Raw genomic sequence first — 23923 nt, 5'->3', positions numbered from 1 at the left:
TCCTTATTCGCTATCGTCGTAATTTTCATACTTTTTCTCTCTTATCCTTTCAAATCCTCCTCTTCCTATCCTTTTCTTCCTCTCGTTCTAAAAGGTATCATCCCCCAATAGCAATCAAAAATGCATCTTCCAAATACAGACAGAATAGTTTTTTAACGCGCGCCAGTCGTAACCTAAATGAGTTGTCTAAAGAATTTGATGTAGATATATATATATATATTTTTTTTTATTTTATTAGCCTATTTTGGTGTCCCACTGCTGGGCAAAGGCCTCCCCTCGTTTTCTCCACTCGACCCTGTCATCGCCATTTTCCCACCATTTGGGGTAGAATGCGTCTAAGTCGTCCCGCCATCTCCTTTTTGGTCTGCCTGAACCCCGGCCTGCACCGTCTATGGTGCTCCGTGGGTCCCACTCAGTAACCATTTTGGCCCATCTTTCCGGGTGCATGCGACAGACATGTCCCGCCCAGTCCCACTTAAGCTTAGCGGTCTTGACGCCTACATCTGCAACTCTAGTTCTGGAGCGTAGTTCCGTGTTTCTGATTCGATCAGTTCTACGAACACCTAATATACTACGCTCCATAGCTCGCTGGCAAACCTTGAGTTTCGATTTTAGGGCCTCAGTTAACGACCAAGTTTGTGCACAGTAAGTTAGGATGGGCAGGATGCACATGTCAAGGAGTTTGCGCTTAAGACACAAGGGAAGGTCACCCTTCATTAGCGCTTTCATGGACCAGAAGCTCTTCCAGGCGTTCTCGATACGTCTATCGATTTCGATAGACCGCCTGTTCTCGAAGGATGCTATCTGGCCCAAGTAAACGTACTCGTCGACATATTGTATATCCTGCCCATCTACTACTATGCTATGTTTAGCTTGATTGGTCATCAACTGAGTTTTCGCTCTATTCATTGTAAGTCCAACCTCAAGGCTCGCCGTGCTGAGGTCTTGCAGCATTTGTTGCAGATGTGATGACGTGTGGGAGAAGAGGACTATGTCGTCAGCAAAGCGCAGGTTTGTTAACCTCTTGCCGCCAACTTCAATGCCCATCGTCTCCCATGAGACCGCCAGCTTTTGAAATATCTCTTGGAGACAACTGGTGAACAATTTTGGAGATAGCGGGTCGCCCTGTTTGACGCCTTTCGCTATGCTGAATACGGGACCGGGTGCGTGCAATTTAATGCTAGCTGTGCTATTATTGTAAATAGTTCCAACGAGCTCAACATATGCCGGATCTATACCTTGATTCTGCATGGCGGAAAATATAGCGGAATGTTTGACGCTGTCGAATGCTTTGCTATAATCAACAAAAGCAAGGTACAGAGGGACACTGAACTCGTTGGATTTTTCTATTATTTGATTAAGAGTGTGGAGATGGTCAGTGGTGGAGAAGCTAGGTCGAAATCCGGCTTGTTCGGGTGGCTGATGTTTGTCCAGCAGTGGGGCAATTCTATTTTCTATTATTTTAATAAATAATTTATATAAATGGGATATCAGACTAATGGGACGATAGTTATTTATGTCTGATTTGTCTCCTTTTTTATGCAGAAGTACGATATCGGAATGGCAAAATTTTGTAGGGACCTTGCCAGTGCAAATAATGGAGTTAAATAGTTTTGTTAAATGAGGTAACAAAGTTTTAGATTAGTAGATATATTAAACTGTAAAATTCCTAGCGTGAGACGTAATCTAGTGCAGAGATATTTTGAGTCTTTGGAGTGAGCGTGTTGTCGCCTTCTTGAATGCCTATACTAGTTACTTTATTACTCTCTTTTTTTTTCTTGCCTTTTGTCTTCGTTGCTAAGTTGATTTGTATTTTAGTTACTCCCTTATTAGTTATCATTTGTATACGCTCTGTTTACATATGTGGCTGCGATAGTGCGCAACCTTAGTATAGTACCTATTAGTTTGTATCAAGTCACTACCTGTGAGTTCCTATAATTGGCTTCCTGTATCAACTATAATTTTTATGTTAATGTCACAGCTGTTGGATCTCCAAATAAATAAAATAAAAATAAATAAAAATAATAAATAAGAGTTTCAAGCTGTTCGATTCTGGAATGCTTTACCTCAGGGCATTAGACGCGGTCAATCTCTTGCAGTATTTAAAATAAAAAACCGGCCAAGTGCGAGTCGGACTCGCCCACCGAGGGTTCCGTACTTTTTAGTATTTGTTGTTATAGCGGCAACAGAAATGCATCATCTGTGAAAATTTCAACTGTCTAGCTATCACGGTTCATAAGATACAGCCTGGTAGACAGACAGACGGACAGGCGGACAGACGGACAGACGGACAGCGGAGTCTTAGTAATAGGGTCCCGTTTTTAACCTTTGGGTACGGAACCCTAAAAAGCTGCTTAAAGAACAAGAATCTAACTTTCCTTTAGTGTTTGTACCTCGCATACAGATGCTGCTTATATTAATCATCTGTCAAGATGTTAAAGGCCTAATGATGATTGCTTATTCTGTGGTTGACATTGTGCTATATTTAGCTATACTATTTCTGTTTCTTTTATTCATGTCACGACGTCGAGGATATGAACATCCGACCATAATGACATTTTAACATACTTAATGATAATAAACAGACAATTATCTTTCTAAGAAACTGGTACTGGTATTTCTATCATTTTTAGTTTCCGAGATTCAGAAAGTGCATAAGGTCGGAATTCATGATTTTGGTTATTTTTGTGAAGCATTAAGCATAATTTTCACATCCGTATTTTTCCACACTTTTGCCTCTCAAATGTTTCGATTTTGTGGTTGGCGGTAACTGCCTTAAGACTTTATGCATCTAAAATGTAGATACATTATGAGGTGTGTAGATACGACGTTTTTCCTATAACTTTAGTAACAATACTACGTTTTGGATCTGAACATGAGGCCTTATGCCTAAAATATTCAGTGTTAAGTGTAAGCAAGTCAAAATACGTCTTTATGCCTCTGTTGTTCTGTTCAATTGGGAGAAATCAAAATGTCGGATTTAATAAATTTAGCACAAATACCGCCTTTTTAAATATTGTAAAAAGTACTGCAACATTTTCACTTATTCAGAATAGAAGGTAATAAGGCCTTTCTTAATAAAAAAAAAGAATGTTCTTTCTAGCCCACATAGTTCTTGAAATAATGGCAAACAAAAGTGCAAATTTTGTTTTCGCTCTCCTGAGAACTTGACTTTTTTTACATACGACCATGGAATTCGAGGCAAGATGAATGTTTATGTATGTCTATTTGTATTTTCTAAGTGGGCTACACAACGTTTTTCCAATACCTAATACTCTTTTTAATGAAATGCTGTGTTTCCGCAACGCAAAGCCCGTCTGAAAAATATTGTTCATTAGCGATAAGACCGCCTGTCTTTTGTGTGCCAATAAAGAGTATTCTATCTATCTCTAAGAAATAGTTACACTTATATCAAGGTAAAAAATAGAGTGTACTATTGTCATAGTAAATTTTGTAGTCACAGTAAGTTTATTTACTGCCATATTTCGACATAGGATTAAAACCAAAAATGAATAAAAATATCAATATATACAGGGTGATCAATCCAAATGGGTCAGTAGGGAGAAGTCAGAAACTATGAGAGATAGCAATATCTGTTGTTAGGAACCATGGCTTCGATTTTAGATTTAATAATAATGGCATTGTTTTTTTTTCAAAGCGGTTAGGGCGTGCGACTTGCAATCTGCAGGTCGCGGGTTCAAACCCCTGCTTCGTACCAATGAGTTTTTCGAAACTTATGTACGAAATATCTTTGATATTTACCAGTCGCTTTTCGGTGAAGGAAAACATCGCGAGGAAACCGGACAAATCCCAATAAGACTTAGTTTCTCCTCTGGGTTGGAAGGTCAGATGGCAGTCGTTTCCGTAAAAACTAGTGCCCACGTCAATTCTTGGGATTGGTTGCCAAGCGGACCACAGGCTCCCATGAGCCGAGGCAAAATGCCGGGACAACGCGAAGAAGATGATGATGGCATTCAATTTTTTTCTATTCAATTATACAAACAAATACTACACGCGATTACATAAAGAATATTGACCAGGTTCGATTCCCGGTTACGTATAAGAGTTTAAAAAAAGTTATTATTAAATCTAAAATCGACGCCATGGTTCCTAAGAACAGATTTCGCTATCTCTTATAGTTTCTGACTTCTCCATATTGACCCATTTGGATTGATCATCCTGTATATTGGTATTTTTATTCATTATATAATATACATATGGATGAATGTTTTTATTTTAATTTATTTTAGAACGCCATATGACTTTGACGCTGTTCTTTCACTGATATATGTTAAAATTGTTAAATATTAAACGTTATCGCCATCTACACGAGCATAGGGCAAAGGTATGGCGCCATCTATTACAGCATAATTTTTTCTTTATTTTCCGAGGCACGCTTTATTCTAGACTTTACTTATCTTTTACGGAGTTACATATATCTTTACTAATATTAAAAAAATAGGTAACACAATAAATAGTTACACGCTTTTTCTGCCCTAAAAAGGATCGTTAGTTTTGAACGGTGTCCTAAATCGCTTAATGTTTTTACCGCTTTGATGACAATGAAAATGTGACGTCATCCATTTTCTTTGACCGTTCTATACCGTTGATAGTTTTCCCATAAACGATCACCTCGGGCTGTAGCAATAAAACCTCCTGTTATCTATGGACGTTTTCCAATACACTGGTCAGCTTTAGCGTTTCAGTTCTCTAACTAAAACATCCATACACTGTGATTTGTTACTGTCTCTTTCAGATTGATATAACTGAAAAAGGATAGCGTTACTGCTTACATGAAATTGTTATGGATACAAATCCCCTTTGCTAACACAGCTAACAATTATCTAAATAGCCATCTACATTCTTACCCCTTACATTTTATTATTACCGGTCAATTTATCCGATACTATGCGGTGTTCGCAAATCTCAGCAAATCCTTCGGATTCATGTTTGCCTAGTAGATTTAACGATAAGAAAGCTGGAAACTGACCAAGGAAATAAAACAGGGGATTTGTGTTTGTAAGTTTACTATGAGTTGTAAGCTGCCGATTTATGATTTCGCCGGGCTTAGAGGTAGATATTTTGCTCAATTAGAGGGCTCAGACTGTGCATTATATTTTTTTTTTTTTTTTTTAATGAATTTATTCATATAATACAGTTACACAGTTACACATATACTATAAATGCGCCAAACTGGAGTAACCAGTTTGTTGGCGCGCCGCGCTCAATTCTTACTTAATTAAATGTTTACATTTGTGACTTATTCTATTGTTAGTAGAAGAGAAGGAAAAGAAAGCATGCATTTATTTATGTTAGAATAATTTTACATTTTATGTACGTTTGTTGTTAATATATTTTAATACGCACATGTTAGGTTTGTACACTGATCTTATACATTTTTAGGTAAGTATGTTTCCAACATCTCGATTTTTAATTTTCTTTTAAACGCTGCTTTGGTAATATTTTCATTTACAGACAGAAATCGTATGTTGTTATAGATTCTAGGAGTTATATAATGTAGTGTTCTTTCCCCATAGTAATTACAACTTTGTGGTTCGAGATATTGTGGTCTTCTGTCCTCTCTTAATGGCCTATTGTTTAGCTGTCTAGGTATTTTATGGTCGTTGCACCCATATTGGTCCACGGCCATAAGATACCTAAACTTTTCTTGAACAGGGAGGACCCCACACTTCCCATATAGCTGATCGTAGTCGCCTTTACACTTATTCTTTTCTTTCTTACATACAAGCATTTTTAAAAATCTTATTTGTAACTGTTTGTTCTTATTAATTAAATACTGTACTACTCATAAAGAAAAAGAGATAGTGGCTCCAATGGGGTTCTTGGGGTACGCCACAAATCTTACGCTTCTATTGATTGGGCAGTATTGAGACACAATAGGTGGTGGTTTAAATGAGGTACTCGTACCCCCGCCTGTAGTTAATGTGCCGGACAAGATTATATAAGAGTTATTAATAAAAACCGGCCAACCCGCACTTGGCCGGTTTATATTAACTTGCAATAGTTGCAATGTATGTATGTAACTACGTTTGTACGGGGTAAATCTTGCAAGTTAAATTTGACCCATTTCCCGGTTCCCGATGAAGCTGAAAATTTGCATACATTGTAAATGTAAGTTGGGTGACAATGCAATATTATGGTACCATTGAGCTGGTCTGATGATGGAGACAGGAGGTGGCATAGGAACTCTGTGATAAAACAACGCAACCTATTTGCGTTTGGGGTTGTTAGAATTGTCTCGATGAGTATTAGTTGCCTTACTTGGAAAGAAAAGTACAGTCAGCGATAAAAGCTTGTACCAAATATTTAATTATTGCCAAAAACTTATTCTTTAGTATATGACATATATTTAATTTACCTACTGTTGCTCCAAATTTCTCTGATATTTATAATTAGAAAGAGTAATTTGACATTTGCCGGTGTATATTATTTGAGATTACCGTATTGTGATTGTGACTTGTGATATAGGCCATAGGACTAACACTTTTTAGGGTTCCGTACCCAAAGGGTAAAAACGGGACTCTATTACTAAGAATCCGCTGTCCGTCTGTCCGTCTGTCTGTCTGTCTGTCACCAGGCTGTATCTCATGAACCGTGATAGCTAGACAGTTGAAATTTTCACAGATGATGTATTTCTGTTGCCGTTATAACAACAAATACTAAAAACAGAATAATATAAATATTTAAATGGGGCTTCCATACAACAAACGTGATTTTTTTGCTGTTTTTTTTTCCGTAATGTTACGGAACCCTTCGTGCGCGAGTCCGACTCGCACTTGGCCGGTTTTTATACGTTACAAAACTAATATTTTCTTACTAATATGTAAGAAAACATTTTTTCTAAAACTCATTTTCAGTTTAATCATTTTGCAAATGGTATTTTACAATACAAATTTAAGTCAATATATCTACAAAATCTATATCTGACTCAAACATTCTTTAAGGCATTGGCTGCTGACGCGTTACGACCGTTCCCACATTGTCTCGCTGCCCGAGGGTAGACAAAAGAATCGCATCACTCACTGCCCATTGCCCCCGTCCGGTGGACATTCGGCACAATGATGATACCCCGCTATTTATCTTCCGGATTAACTTGCTTATCGACTTTAAGATATTGGTTTCAAAGGACGTCGAGCTCGGCGTCGACTATTTTCATTATCTTAGATCTAGGACTGAATGATTCAACATTAACTCATGAAATAAAACTATGAAAACGGATTATATCGCGTATATTGAATTTATAATACATCCCGACGTTTCGAACTCTTTACAGCGTTCGTGGACAACGGGTAATCCGTTTTCATAGTTTTATTTCATGAGTAACTATCGCGGTAACCGAAGTCAACATTAACTGTTACAAAGAAGGTATTATCTTTTTAAACACTTGAGTTAATACTATTTATGATGTTTTAGGAATGAAAATGTAACTTGTTCAAAAGTGACATTGAACACTCAAATTGCTTTTGAAACTATGACGATATCTGAAAATATGGATACCTACATAAATGCACAAAACAAAAAATAAATCGAAATAACACTCAGCCGCTTAATGACAACCCCTATCCCCAAACTGTTGATCGTGCAAAAACTATACGCAATTAAGAGGTTAAATTATTCAGACGACAGTCCCCAAGAGGGTGGACAAATGCCCGCTTTAGCACTTAAATAGTGCGAACGGTCCCCAAGCGGCGGTCCAGCCGCGCGGACAGCCCGGAGGCGTTCCAGTAGCATTAGCGACACACGAACCCTCCTCTTCTCGGTAACCGCAAATTAACTTCATAAGAAAGCCTACGCCGAATCTTTTCCTACCCCACCTTCACAATATTAATATTAGTCCCGCGTGCAAGGGGTACGAATCTACAAATTCCAAATTAACATACGCTCGTACCTTTAGCAAACATCGCCAAGACACCGGTCTGTAATACAATGTTTGCTTCCGTGTAAGGGCCTTCCGATGAATCTTAATCTTCCTGAGTCAGGTTACCCTCTAACCCGCATGTGTATAACTTAATCGACAGCCCTTCCCCATAACTTGCCTCTAATTGTTTGCTCTCGATATTGTCGACGTCCTCTTGTTATGGTTAATACATACCTTTTAGCTCCAAGAGCTGTGTGTGTACACAATCCAATTTGGGTACCAGTTTATGTACTGTTCATCAATTTAATTATTCACTCATGTTGCTGAACTAAGCTTTGCTAATTAGCAAATCTGCAAAAATAAAACTAGGTATTTAAACTAGGTATAGTTTAATCGTTGTTTTTGTGTTACATAGAATTATTAATATTATACTTAATGAATAGGTTTACTCCTATAGCCACAACTGCATACTATTTCAACATCATACTAACATCTTACCTGCATAATATATTATATTATGCTTTCAAAATAAAACACATCCTAAGTTAAACGAAATTCTTACCTCTGTCGCGTTTTATTGCATGGAGCTGCTTACGCAGAGGTGTTCCTTTCCTCATTACCCCCTCCTGCTCAATTGTCGTGACGAATCGAGTCATAAAGTGCCATCATCTTCTACACGTCCCACGTACCCGGGTAACTGCTTCTTATAAACTTTTCGCGTAATTAAGAGGGAATACACTTAGGTACCTACATTGCGTGACATGCTAAGTTACGAAGTCATGGTGCGCGGCATGTTAATTTATTGCACATTAGCTCAAATTGTGATTGTATAAATACGATTTGACAAAAAGTTCCACGAGAATGGTTTGTTTGTTTAGCAAGGTTTGAGATGGTGACACTGATACATGAAGGGTGATTTTGTTATGTCTGTACTCTAAGTGGTGAATATGTAGGTCCAACATGCTTTTTTCAGATTTTGGGATTGCCCTCATGGGACCACGAGGAATAAATTTTTAAGTATCACATACACATTCACCTCTTATCATACTCAGATATCTAGCCGTAGCTAAACAAAATCGTCATGTATATATCCATCCATACTTAATATTATAAATGCGAAAGTCTGTCTGTCTGTCTGTCTGTCTTTGTGCTCCCTCTTCACGCTTAAACCGCTGAATCGATTTAGATGAAATTTGGCATAGAGATAGGTTGTCCCTGAGAAGGACATAGGATAGTTTTTATCCCGAAAATCATCCCTTAAGAAAGTAAAAAGCGGGGTGGAATTGAGATAATTAATGTAGTGCCTGCTAATTTGTGTGCATAATATGCTCAAATTGAATTATTGCTATGAGATATTTTCCAGGCGCTATACTTACTTTAGCTGCTGTTACTAAGTCCACGCAGACGAAGTCGCGGGCAAAAGCTAGTATTGTATAATTGGTTAAAGAAGTAATTCTTAGAAAAACACAATACTTTATTGTTAAAGTAGGAATCAAGTGTTTTTCTAAACAACCTCCTTATGTCTCAACCCCACCCAGCTTGTGTATATTCAATTCGATCAGGTTGTTTTGAATTAATTTGTCTGAATAAGTAGTTACTGGAGTTGGATCAGCCTTTTCGGGTTTTTCTAGCCTCCGCCCGTAGCAATTAAAAAGCAAACGGCGTCTCGCGTCTCGTCCTGTACCGAAAATAAACACGGAAGCACGTTTGCATGTTTTCCTTTAATTAGCATATCACTGTTGTCTTGTACGCCCGGTTTGTTACATCATTTCCATATGGAAAAATGATTCGAATCTCGCCCTACTTGGAGCTCCCCATCGCAATATGTGCTTCGATGTCGCAAGAAGAGGGGTATGTGAAAATTATACGGCGGTGGAACGCATTAATTTGCCATATTAATTTCGCCGTAAAACTGCTCGCGACAAGCCGACGGGGAATTGCGGAGTTCCTCCCAGGCGGCCGCTTGTTCACACAATCGCTTGTTCAACACGGCTTTATGGGTCCTATTGAAGAAAATACCTTTGAGATGTGCCTCGTTACCTACCTATGTTGTTAAACCCTTGCTATATTGTTTCATGTAACGGCGATGTGTAACTTTGAACTATTAAATTTGGCGCTTGTCTTATTAAGGAAGTTTTCTTGTTTAATATTTAGCTTGTATTATTTCGTTTAGAGTATTCTTAGCTAGAAGAGTAGTAGTGAAAGAGTAATTTTTCATTTAAGGTGCAACGAAGTGATTTATCTAAGTTGATAGAGGGCAACCACTTTGAACGGCATTGTTAAGGTGTCTGCGCCGACCCTCGAGGAGAGCTGGTAATCGAACTATAATTTATGATGGTCAAGAATGGGCTAATGCACTTAGTTACTTCGATTTGGAGGTCGCGGGAAGGAGGGCTGCCCTTATTGCCATATAAATGAGTATATGAAATATTTAGTAGTATTTTATTGTAACACATTATGTAGTAATATTTACAAAAAAAGCATTGTTATAATCTTCTAACTATATTTACATATCTTAGTGTCAAAATTAAAAAATTATCGCGCCCTAGGGAATGATTTCCGCTAATGCGAGCCATGTATTAAGTCCGCGAGAGATAATACCTATTATGAGCATGTATCATGAAAAATAACTATCAAGTTTAGTTTGTTATGTGTAAGATTAATACGAAATCTTAGACCTGTAGGTATAAATACTAAAGTAATGTACCAATTTATGAATAATTTGCAGTTTTGTCCAAAATGTTATTCCTTTCTTAAAAATGCATTTATACTTTAGTGCAAAAAGTAGAACCAAATTACAAACTTAGAGATCTTACGGCAATATGCTGCCCCATAACTCATCCCGTCGATCTTCGGGCGCTATCTAAGCCTCGTGATAAGCGTTTTCTCATGACTTGCATATTCGACGCCCTGGCTTAGGGTTGCTACTAAGGGATGACTAAAAAATTGGAAGCAATTTGTTTTCTTGCTGATCGATATGTAAAGAATTCTTATCCAATATTTTATGAACAATATTTGTAAGTTGTTAAATGGGTCCTCTTAGAACTATGAAAAAAATACTAAATATGTTATTTCAACGATGAGATAGTATTTGTTATAAATTAAAAAAAAATATATATATAAGTATTTTTTATTTGAAAATCCGTTTTCACGTTCCTTTATATTTTCACAGAAAACATTAAAGTTCTGTTATGGTATTAAAATAAATGTTTTTGTAATTAGCTAGGACGGTCGGCTGACGGACGGCGGCATTGAGTAAAACTTGGTCCAGACACAAAAACATTGAAGTTATAATTTAAAATAAAATAGTTTGTTTCTCGATTACGACATCTGCGATTATGTTTTTTCGTTATGCATTTTCATTGAATTTCCATATATTTAGATAGCTTTCTAGTTAATATGCTCATTATCAGCAGAGGGAATATTATATATAAACAGTATTAGTCCTTGTTATAATTAATGCATTATTATTATTGTAAAGTATGTCACGTAGATGCAGTCTTCTTACTTCATTCAATGCATGTGGTGTTTACCTTTAAGTAATTGTTACGCTAAGCGATAATAGTTTAAACGTTTGTAGTTATACTTAACAAAGTGTAAACAATTGTTGGTTAACCAATAAATATATATATATAAAGTATTTAACAATGGAAATTGGTCATAAATTGTAAATAATGTTTTTTTGTCGAATTAAAGCAAAGAAGCTTTTCAGTTAATTACGATTATTGTATCAATGCGCACTGTCGCAAAGTTGAAAGTCTATATTGATGATCAGTTACTGCCACCGAATAATGGGCATATTCGTACTTGTGGCTTAGATTCATTTGTCTACGTTGACAACCCTACCCTAGAGGGAGCGCGACCACGCGTGGCTCTAGCAATCGACATGTTTATCGCTTTAATATAAAATAAAGGGAATATAGGGTTAACGTTATATCGATAGATGAAAAACGTCGACATGTGATCGGAGGACGGGAAATTGTATTCGTTTTTGCTTCAGTGCTTAGAAATCGGTGAATTTGGTAATGCCAGATGTTCATTGGCATAGAACTTTTGACGCCGTCATCAGCGACGCTTTCAGTTAGTCATAAAGTTATAATATATTATGACACTGGCTAAATGGCTTTATTTATATGAAAATTAATGTGATAGCCATCTTAATCATTAGCAAACTATTACAATTTGGCTAGGTTTGGTTAGTATTTAAGATTATAGTTATAATTATTATAAATATAGGTATCTATAGTTCTAAAATCAACAAAACAGAGTTAGTTGTCTTGTGAAATTGCAGTTTATAGTTTTATTGGAATATCCTGTGAAATGTTCCGTAGGTAAAGTATAATGTATACCTTAATCCAAAACATGACTATGTAGGTACGAAAGTGTCTACAAGTTTTCGAGATCGAGGTCGACCGTTTCTATTTGATCAATTTAACAGCTAAAAAATGTAATTTAGTTTTGATCCATACTGTCAGTATACATAAGCAACTCAAAAAGGGTGTCTTCTCAAAGTTAAGAGCAGTAGTATTTGTTTATAATTTTAATAACCTCGCGCGTGTGTCGCACGAGGGGTTTGTATACATTTTTCACCGCCATACAATAAGGAATATTGTCACTTTAGAATTTGCGGGCAACGCAGGGGTGATATTTATAGATTATCCAAGATTTTCTACTTGAAATATTCTATGTAAGTCTGTCAACATATTTCGTCTGTGTCGCATAAAATAGTGAGTCATAAATGTTACTCTTGTTTTTTTTTTTGCCGATTATCACAACACATACTTATAATGAATTAATAACGCGCGTAAACACATCAGCTACAAAGTTGTAAAATTTCATTAAACTATTGATAGTTTAGTAATTTATAAAATATAGTATGTACATTCACCGAAGCTCACGTGAATGAAATTTAATAAAAAAATTACATTGTGTTAGAGAATGGCAGAAGTGCCACCTTAAGCAATTTTGCGAAGGCGCAATTTTTTCTGTTACTTTTTTTTAGTTAAAGTTTTTGTTTACTCCACTTAAGTTAAGAAAAAAAAAATACCACGACCTTTGAATCTATTGATACCAAAACGGTGTTTCTAAAGCCAGTCCGTAAGTCAACGCGCGAGATTTGAATCCCAAATTCAAAGTCGTGGTTATTTCCAATTCACCTTTCTGTTTTTCTTCATATTGTTTATCTTCTTTCTTTTATTTTGTTATCGGCGGCACCCGGGGTGAAATGTTTGGTTATGCATATGAGGACGATATTTTTTGTTTTGACATGCAAAGTTGTTTTGAGGTTTATGAAATCAAGGTGGTGCTTCATTTTAATATGTGTCGAAGATAGGAATAAATCAGAGTATATATATCGGACACATTTTTTAAATGATGATATTTTACACATGTACATATTATATTCTAGTAATTACAAAACAAACTTTCCTAAGCTCCGGTATTCCATAACATGAAGTATTCTAGAGGGACTACAGTAGTATGGCGTTGCACAAAAAAGGAGTGTACGAGTGGGTACAGTGTATGAAAGATCGGCAATACGTAGTATGTCAATTGATATTGTAAGCGAACCTAAGCTGCAGTGATCAGTTACCATTTGTGGGTCATACACATGTTTGTTAACCTAACACATATGTGTGTTGTGTGGAGAAAGGCAAGCAGGAAAGCTGACCCTGGCAAAGGCCGGAATAACATTAGGTAGATGTTGTTAACCACCTACATGCATATATGTTATAAATAATACTAGATCGACTGTTGTATCATTCTATGACAAACCTAACATAACCTACCTTATCCTTAAAAGTCACAAGAACCCGCTGCCAAAAAGCCGCTCCCATATATGGAGGTAGCGGCGGCTAAGTTCGCGTGACTCTTAAGTGTAGTGTAAACGGTAACATTTAATGCTATTGTTATAATTTTCACCAAAATCCCCATGGAGCTTCTGAAGGACTTTCCTTGCGCGAAGACCCTCTACATCGGGAGTGCATAAGTCGAGAACGGTCACCCCCTGTTGTCTCAGTAAGCACTAATCGCAGGTCAAGTAAACACCCATAATGGATTCTACCCAACTCGGTAAATTATCATCTTGCCGAATATTGAATATATTACGCTAACATTGGCGTCTGATGCAAAACGACATCTATATAATTGCTGTGCTCCTAGTCTCCATGATGTTATGGTTACCTATGTAAATGAGTATTTCGATTATCATTCGAATTTATTTCATATCATTATCATTTCAGTCAGTTGTGTTGTAATTAGTTGCAAAGGGAAGGTAATTAGTTACGGCAAAATCAAAGTAAAATTCTGAAGATGGCGTCCAAGCAATAATGGCGAAGGAGATGAACCAGACCGGCCGAGCCCTGAATATTAATCGACTTCGGGAAATGGATTAAAAATTCCGTGTCTCGACAACTGCGGCCCCATCACGATCTCTTGTGTTTTTAAACAACTTTTTTTTAAACATTCCAATCCTCATTTGCATTATTTTTTTATTTCCCTCGTGAATAATTTAATGAATCTTAAGAAATATCGCTTTCTTCTGCGGTTGGACGGGACGTTTCCAAACTGTGAGATATGTATATATAATTTATTACATGTTTGTTCACTTGTAGTGAAGGAATAAGTAAATAAACCAATCAATTGTTGTTTGTAATAAAACTGAAATTTAAAAGTCAGTGCTCAGAATTATAACGCCCACGGTGTCAGCTTTTTATTTCTAAAAAACCTAAATTGCATTACGCTGAGCGTAACAAAATTTAACGGATATTAAAAAGTTTAACTCGTCTTTGCGGAGTTAATATTGACGGGCGTAGCAGATGGGAAGAAAGGGGTTTCTTCAAAGAATTCTAACGGTGACAAAAAGGCGTAAAGAATCACGGGGGAAGGGGTGAAGTAACTTATGCGGCGAAGAAAGGAATTAACAAAAATAAAAGGTGACGGCCGCGGCACTGTTTACGGGCCGGGGCGGCCCACCCTTAATTAAAGGCTTTCTCGGACTTTTCGCGATGCAATTTGCCTAAAAGACAAGAATTATTTTTATTGAAGTCATCACTAATTTCGACAGAGAAGGGGCCCGAAAGACCGCTATTGTTGTGCACAAATGGTGGTCTAATTGCTCGGTTTTTGAGTTCTATTTTGAAATAATAGCCTGTCGCGTGATTACCGATGATTACGAATTAGACTTTTTACTAATTCATACCGATTAACTTCAAAATTATAGAAGTTTAATTGTTAGAATCAAGAATCATATAACTGCACATATATACAACGGCACACGCACACGCACACACACACACACACACATATATATTTATATATATAATACATAATATATATAAACTGATATACCATGACTGTACGAACTGTACGTTTAATTACATACCTAACGACACGGACGTACCTATTACTTTCTTCTTAAATCTACATTTCGCGAAATAGGTTTATTATTAAGTACTTCGAATATTTTCTAACCACATGTACCTACATCAACCTACAAAACAACGGTAAACAATATGAATTTACAAACTCATTCAACATTTGTTTTGATTCCCAATGTTTAAATAAAGCCTTAGGAAAAAATCTAATTAGGTTGGAGAATACAGAAACAAAATTTAAGTAGTATTAATTATCTTTCCTTTTATTAATAAAAAGTCGTAAAGTAAAGAAAAAATCGGAGTGGAGACAGTTGTTCGGCAGCCCAAGACCCCAAATGGTATCGAAATTTAGTCTTATCGTAAGAATGCCAGGATTTTGTCTCATTTATTACTTTAAGCAACGATAGAGACGGATAGAATTTTCTGCTGATCCGTCCTGAATTAGAATAAGCATTTTGTGGAATTAAAATCATAAGAAAATAATTAAAATCCGTAAGGTGATTTTTGGACAGTCGACGTGATTAATTGTTCCTGCGGAATAAATCCACCGAAAAGCAATAAGTGTCATTTAGGAGCGTTAGGGAAATTTGTTTTTAAAATTATGTCGTAATGAAAGAAAGCGGGCTGGTATTTATTGATACCTATTAAATATTTCGAACAATGTTTGATGTTCAAAGTAAAATTTTAATAATCAATTTTAAATACAAATACTTCATTTATTTATTAGTTTTTTTATATATTGAAAGAACTGTAACGAAAATCATAGACAATAGCATCACATAGCGTTGAATCGCTCACACATTGGAGCGGCATACGGATCTGCATCAGTGTGACGATCACATTATAGAGTTTATTTCATCATCATCATAACTTAAGAGCTTTGCTCTTGTCGGTGGAGTAATTGCCAATCCTTTCTTTCCTGAGCCAGTCTTTTGATTTGCTCGTACGATGCATTCTTTTTTACTTGGCTCAAATATGTGATTCTAGGCTTTCCACTGCCTCTCGTCTTTTCAATTTTGCCTTCCAGGATGTTTAGGAAAAAGTTGTCGTTTCGTATTAGGTGTCCTAACATCTTGGCTCTCCTATTCCTCATGCTATTTAATAAGCTTATTTACACACATATAATTAACCCTCTATGATGCGTTTAAAAACCTCAAATTATGGCCAGCATAAAGATAAACCTGTGTTGTTACAACAAATTTCTTATCTGTGAAAATGTTATTAATGCGTAATAAAAACGTCGATAGGTATCGCTTTAATGACATCATGAATATTATGGTCTATGAATAACATTCATATTCCAAACATATCTGGAAAACAAAGGAATTTGTTTGATCTCATTTCTAGTATCAGTTGAGGTGACGTTTTATTGAGTGTGTGATGTGTGAAACCCAAGGGAAGAATATCTATATTCTCAGCGACAGTCAAGCTGCACTCAAAGTGCTTAAGGCGCCTAGAGTGGACTCTAGACTGGTATACAATGGCATCCAAGCTTGAAGCTTGAACAAGCTTGGAAGGCAAAACAAAGTGCAACTGGTGTGGATCCCAGGGCACGAGGGATTCATGGGCAATGAAAATGCAGATGAACTTGCCAGAGCTGGATCTGCAAACAACCTTATAGGTCCGGAACCATTCGTAGGGCTCTCACAGGGAACCATCACAACGGCTATCAAAGACCTTACTAAGACCAAACACCAGGAAGAATGGGAGTCTGACGGGTCTAAAGCACTCAAAGCTCTTTATACAAGGGGTAGACTCTGCTTGGAGCAAAAAGCTTTGGAAACTTAGCAAACGGCAATTCCAAATAATAACGGGGGTGTTTACTGGCCATTACGGGGTCAAGGGAATCCTGGCCAAGATGGGGCACGCTGACAACACCGATTGTCGTATGTGTGGCGCAGAGGAAGAGACAATAGAACACCTTATGTGTGAATGTCACGCCCTCGCCAGACAAAGAATGAAGGACTTTGGAACAGGCTACCTGGTACCAAAGGAATTCAAAAAGCTACCCATAAGGTCCATCATCCGGCATATGGAGATGGTGGGGAAGGCTCTTGAGTAGCGGACGGATCTTTCCTAGGGGGTAACTGCACAAAAGATCCCTATGGGTCGAAGTGTATCCGTAAGGGCCCCCGAAACTATAAGATAAGATAAGATAAGATAAGATAAGATAAGATAAGATAAGATGTGTGATCAGATTAAATACCGCAACGGCGGTGGAAACATGCAGTTTCTGAACACATAGAGAGCATATAACATGTGTGTAGATAAAGCAGTGTATGTAACTGTATAATCATGCATTTAAACACTCGTATACTTTAATGCCTTTCATTGCACAGGCACATAAACTACTACTTTTTAGGGTTCCGTAGCCAAATGGCAAAAAACGGAACCCTTATGGATTCGTCATGTCTGTCTGTCTGTCCGTCCGTATGTCACAGCCACCTTTTTCCGAACCTATAAGAACTATGCTATTGAAACTTGGTACGTAGATGTATTCTGTGAACCGCATTAAGATTTTAACACAAAAAAAATTTTTGGGGGTTCCCCATACTTAGAACTGAAACTCAAAAAAATATTTTTCATCAACCCATACGTGTGGGATATAAAAGGTCAATTGCGGTTTACGATTTATGACGTATTAAAAAAAAACTACTTACTAGATCTCGTTCAAACCAATTTTCGGTGGAAGTTTGCATGGTAATGTACATCATATATTTTTTTTAGTTTTATCATTCTCTTATTTTAGAAGTTACAGGGGGGGGGGCGACACACATTTTACCACTTTGGAAGTGTCTCTCGCGCAAACTATTCAGTTTAGAAGAAAATGATATTAGAAACCTCAATATCCCACACGTATTGGTTTGATAAAAATTTTTTTTTGAGGTTGAGTATGGGGAGCCCCCAAAATTTATTGTTTTTTTCTATTTTTGTGTGAAAATCTTAATGCGGTTCACAAAATACATCTAATTAACAAGTTTCAACAGTATAGCTCTTATAGTTTCGGAAAAAAGTGGCTGTGACATACGGACGGACAGACAGCAGACAGACATGACGAATCCATAAGGGTTCCGTTTTTTGTCATTTGGCTACGGAACCTTAATAAACTTTTTTACCCCGCAAAAGTGGTACCCATGTTTAAAATTCATTTATTTACGTTACATGTCTGACTTTGGATTATCGACTTACATAAGTGTAGCATAGCATAATTAACTCTTTCGATCGAATACTTTCGAAGCAAATCGGCGGTGACACACGAGAATCAATCCCGGAATGGTTTCGTTTTTTTTTTTCCTTTTTTAGTTACAGAATCCTAAGAAAGAATTATCTAGTAAGTATCTTAGAAACATAACTGCATTTCTTGAAATAAATGACCGAATCGAAAAAACGTTATTAATCAACCCTAAAATAGCAAGTTATTAAAACCGCCAAGGACAAATGATACCAATTTAATAATTCAGTTACAGCAATCGCTTCTAATTTGGGGTTCAACTTGACCATTAATAAATGGGAATGATACTTCAAAGTTAACCCTTCACCGAGGAATAATGGGCGATATCAGCCAGCACTCGTGCAGCTAAGCTGACGGCAACATTGTTCAAGATGCAATTGAAGGGGGTTATGGATTAATAAAAAGTTGAGCTCTGGCTTTCCACTCTTACAATTAAGATATTTGGGTCATGTAAATGAAATAAGCTTTTACTTCATAGCAGTTTTGTGTCTTTTAATCCTTAACTAAGCCTCAGAATACAAATATATTACGCAAATGAAATAAAACTATGAAAACGGATTATATCGCGTATATTGAATTTATAATACATCCCGACGTTTCGAACTCTTTAAACTCTTTAAACTCTTTAAAGAGTTCGAAACGTCGGGATGTATTATAAATTCAATATACGCGATATAATCCGTTTTCATAGTTTTATTTCATGAGTAACTATCGCGGTAACCGAAGACAATATTATATTACGCAAATGTTAAAGTGCAGGGTATTGAGATTGATCAATACCTACAATAGGTAATACAGCCAAATGAGTTTTAAATAATATAATGTCAGCGTTGAGAAGACCGATGACAATTTTTGGTTGAGAAGACTTCATAGGGCAAGAAATCTCATATTTGTATACTTAGGTATAGTCATTAGCTTTCAAGCTGGCCCCTAAGGGATAACTGTTTGTCTATTGTAAGTGAAAACGCACGTGCCACTTACCTGCATTAAAAAAAAGTTAGGCCGTTATAACCGGTTATTGAATTACCACTATATGAAGATTGCAGTAAGATTCAAAATGAACAAACAGAAAAATAATTTGCGATTTAATGTGTGGTCCCTCTACGGTTACTGTGTGGCGGCGAGTCGAACGCTATAAAACCAGTCTAATCATCGAGATGCGTAACAAAGGTGCGTTATCGGAGAGCGCACTTATACTGGTTATTTGAGCGTTAAGCGTTTTACGTTTTGTTATCTGTCAAGCTACTTAAACACGCTCCATCCAAGGTCAAATTACTTTCCCCACTAGTGGATAAAACGCGTTTTCCCCGCTTGTTTTGAAGGATAAAAGACAACTTTCCAAGCTAGTGAGGGGAAAAAACAATTTCTAGGTACTCGTTAAAATTAAATTAGCTTTTCCTCCGGATTTATCTAATTATATAGGTATGGCATATGTATACATTGCATGTTCTGTCATAATGACTAAGTATTATATAAGGCTAGTGAGTCGGGTAAGGATTACCTAATTGGTCTAGTGGTGGTGCATTTATTTGTTTCTTCTGCAAAGAAACGCAAAGGACTTTTAGTCATGTTACGCACTTAAAACCGCATAAAACATTGAGCGCCCTAACCTTTTTAATGGATTCGCCCCCTCGAGGAAAACAAAGAGCAGAAAAAAGTTTTCCCAAAAAAGTAGTGTATATATAATATTTATTATTATATTAAAAGCAGATCTAGGGTCGGAACGCCGTCGGCGAGCGGGCGATTACGAGGCCACCGAATTTATGGTCAAACTTCTGTGAGAAGGCGACGGCGCGAGTTTTTATTATGATCAGACCAGTGGACCGTGAAAGCAAGTGCCGCGGGGAAGCGTAATTTCCATACCCACCTCATGTCTGTTCTGTCGCCTTGGTACTTTCTTAATAAAAGTTGACTTTTTGTTTGGAGTTGTGGTGGGCTCGTCTGTCTGGCTTTTAGGTACTTTACTTACAATTTTAATTTATAGGTTATTACATTAACGAAGAATACGCTGCATGTTGATTACTACCTATTCGTTTTGATAATCAGTAAGAATTAGATACATCCATATAATGTGGCTCCCGATTATTATGTTTCATTTTAATTGTTTTTAATTATATTCTACCAAATTTTGAGGTAAAATTATTGATATTTGGCACTTTGTCCTAGTAAAGTCAAGTTTTGTGAGTAGATAAGACAGTAAATATTCTATATTGTAACCACAAAAGAAAACAAATACAAAAATAACTAAGTAACAATTTTAAACAAATTAGGACAAGAATTTTGAGTAAAAAAAAATTAAACTACACATAAGCCTATGAGGAGGCCTTATGAAACACGAAAGTGGAGGACCCGCGCGAAATCACCTTTTCATACAAACGTATGACAAAAATGGTTGTACATCAATCACAGCTCTATGCCCTTACATTTGATTTTTGTCGAATTTTTAATAACTATAAAAGTTAGGAACCTTTAAGTATGAAATCGTTTTTTTGCTCCTAATTTTTTCAATAATCAAAAAATCTAAAAAAGTGAAACGTAGGGGCATAGCTGTCTAATATACATCAAATTATGTATAAACATTTTCCATAATGTAAATATCTAGAGAAAAATGGGGACTACGTTTATATGGAGAAGCGGCCGTCCCCTTTCCTCTTAATCGTATTAATTATAAATATAATATTTTAACTAGGGATGTGTGGCGAAAAATTTACATAGCCAACCAATAAACAACAAACCAACCAACAAATTTGCATAGGGATAGAGAGTAACCTTTAGTATTCTCCAATTTATTTATTCTCTTGTATAAAAGTAGACGTAGGTATATAATTAACTACGTAAGATAAACAAGAATTGAAGGTACAATTAGGCACCAGGAGAAAAAGAAAAATAAACATACCGCTTTTCCCCAGTCAGTCAGGAAACTTTAAGTAAGACGTGAAAAATGAAATGAAAAGAAATGATTTTCCGCGCGAGTCGTCTGTGCAAATGAGCTGAATGAGCTAGCTCAAGCGGATGATTGAGTGCTCGCGAAGTTTTGCGACGGCGAAACAATAATCGTTTACATTTTATGCATCCCTGAGATAACAGACGAATATAGGAATGTTATATTGGTTCAGGGTATAGTTACTATACCCTGAACCATATATACACACCTGTAATCGAATTAAAACTATCGTGAGATTAATTAACTTAACTAACTTAGCGGTTTCACTCACGTTTTTTTACGTGAGTAAAACCGCTAAGTTAGTTAAGTGAATACACACCTGTGTAGCAATAAATTATATCTTATTAAATGTGTTATTATTTTGTAGAAAATACCTAAATGTCAAAAAGTATAAGTACTTCATCAAATCGAGGACTCGTGGGCGTATCTTACTATCGGCAGCGCATCAGAACCTACAATCGTGGGTGACGAGGGCTTTCAATGAAATGTAATAATCAACTCACAGTCTTTACTGGACAAGACTGATTACAAATCATAGCACACATGTTACATTTCTCCTCTTAAGCAAACCAGTGGATTTGACCAGAAACCGCCAACGTCGTCATCTCCTCACGTTCGTTCTCATCAGAAGATTGATTGACATCATCACTTCAATTGTTCTGGATTCTATTGTTTAGGCAGCGCCGCAGCGCACTCTATGACGTCTTGGTGGAACTGGGCGAACGCCACTCAGGTGTATACTGTAACACCCTAGTTTGCTCTATGTGTCAAAGATTACGTGATAACGCCTATGAAAGGCGATAGATGGCACAATTCAGTCATTCTCCGACAAATATATGGAATTTTACTACCTATTTCTTAAGTGCATTTTTATAACATGTGTCGTATTATGGTATTTTGTGCAACAGGACATAATAAGGGTTCTTAAAATTCAAGGAAGTTACAAAACGAAACGAAGTTGAGTTTTGTAAAGACAGGCCCAAAAATTTTAAGACCTAATTATGTTGCACACAATATTTTTCTAAGACAGAAGCAAACACCTAAAATTATAAATAAAATCAAAGTAAATAATAGTTTATAGTAGTGCAATTACTTGATATAAGTAAATAATTGTTTGTAGATCTTTGCCTAGAAGTCAGAATAAAAAAAAACAATAGTTGCATAATATTGTATGAATATTCCTAAGAACACTGCTGTTAGGTTAGGATCCTATTCCCAAAAATACTGCGCCGGGGCCTGCCGCGCCGCGCTTCTTATAAATTATAAAGTAGTTTTCGATCTCACTGGCAGCAGTCATTTAATCTACAAAATAAGTGCTGGAGTAGAAAAACAATACTTTTTACAACACAACACAACACTATGTCGATAACGTCGATTTGAAGTTTAGGTATTTTGGGAATGTGGTATTTTGAGAAAAAAGTTAGGCATTCTGAGATTCAGGCATTTTGACACTATTCCGTTTTGAGACATAGAAATTTTGGTAAATGGGTTAATTGAAATTAAGGTTCAATGAGACCAAAGCAATTATGCAATATTATTGCTGCTAACCTCAATTCAATTCCTAGTGCTGCCATCTGTTAGCCGGCCTTCAAAACTCTACAACTACGCGTGTTCGAATCCCACCGAATGCAAGGTGTTGAAAGCCACCTTTCCATTATGCGTCTGGTTTTCGTAAATGTATACTAGATGGCTGCACCATCTGAAGATGGTAGCTTTTTATAATTTAACCTCTTCTATCCTTATGTTTGCCTGGTAACGGGTGCAAAACTAGAACCATGTAGCGCAACCGAAGCAACTTTTGAATCATCTTTACGTTCTTATAGTAGCTATAGTTCTTATAGTTCTTATACCTATTATTTATTATTTTATTTCGTAAATCTTGTCTCTCCGTAGTGCGTTGTGATATTTTGGGATTGTTCAATATTAAATTAATAATATATTGATCAAGCAAATCTTGTCAGTAAATAGGCAGCAAATTTAAAAAAAATGTAGGCGCGAAGGGATATCTTCCCCTAACTCCCAATAGAACATTTGAATCTTCTACTGACAAGATTTGCTTGACCAACTATATCTGTGTCAATCTACAAATAACGTTCTAGTGTTTTCAGCCATGTTTGTTACTGTGGTTGCCAGGTATATTTGTTTTTTTTAAATGTTAAAAGATAGATATAACTCCGTATAAGATGAATAAAGTCAAACGAGTAAGGAAAAACGTGCCACGGAAATCAAGAAAATTTGATTCTCGCACAGATGGCGCTACCACCAATACCAACCTTTGGCCTATTCTCGTTTAGATGGCGTTGACGGTTTCGTTTGTTATTTAACAATTTTAACACATATCAGTAAAAGAACATGGGTCAAAATCATATGAATAAATAAAAAAACATTTGTCCATATATATGTATATGTATACACATTTTTTGATATTTTTATTATTAGTTTTAATCGTGTGCCGATAGATGGCAGTAAGTTTACTGTGACTACAAAATTTGCTA

Source organism: Cydia strobilella, chromosome 1, assembly GCF_947568885.1.
Source record: "Cydia strobilella chromosome 1, ilCydStro3.1, whole genome shotgun sequence".
Taxonomy (NCBI): Eukaryota; Metazoa; Arthropoda; class Insecta; order Lepidoptera; family Tortricidae; genus Cydia; species Cydia strobilella.
Note: the sequence above shows the minus strand (reverse complement) of the source record.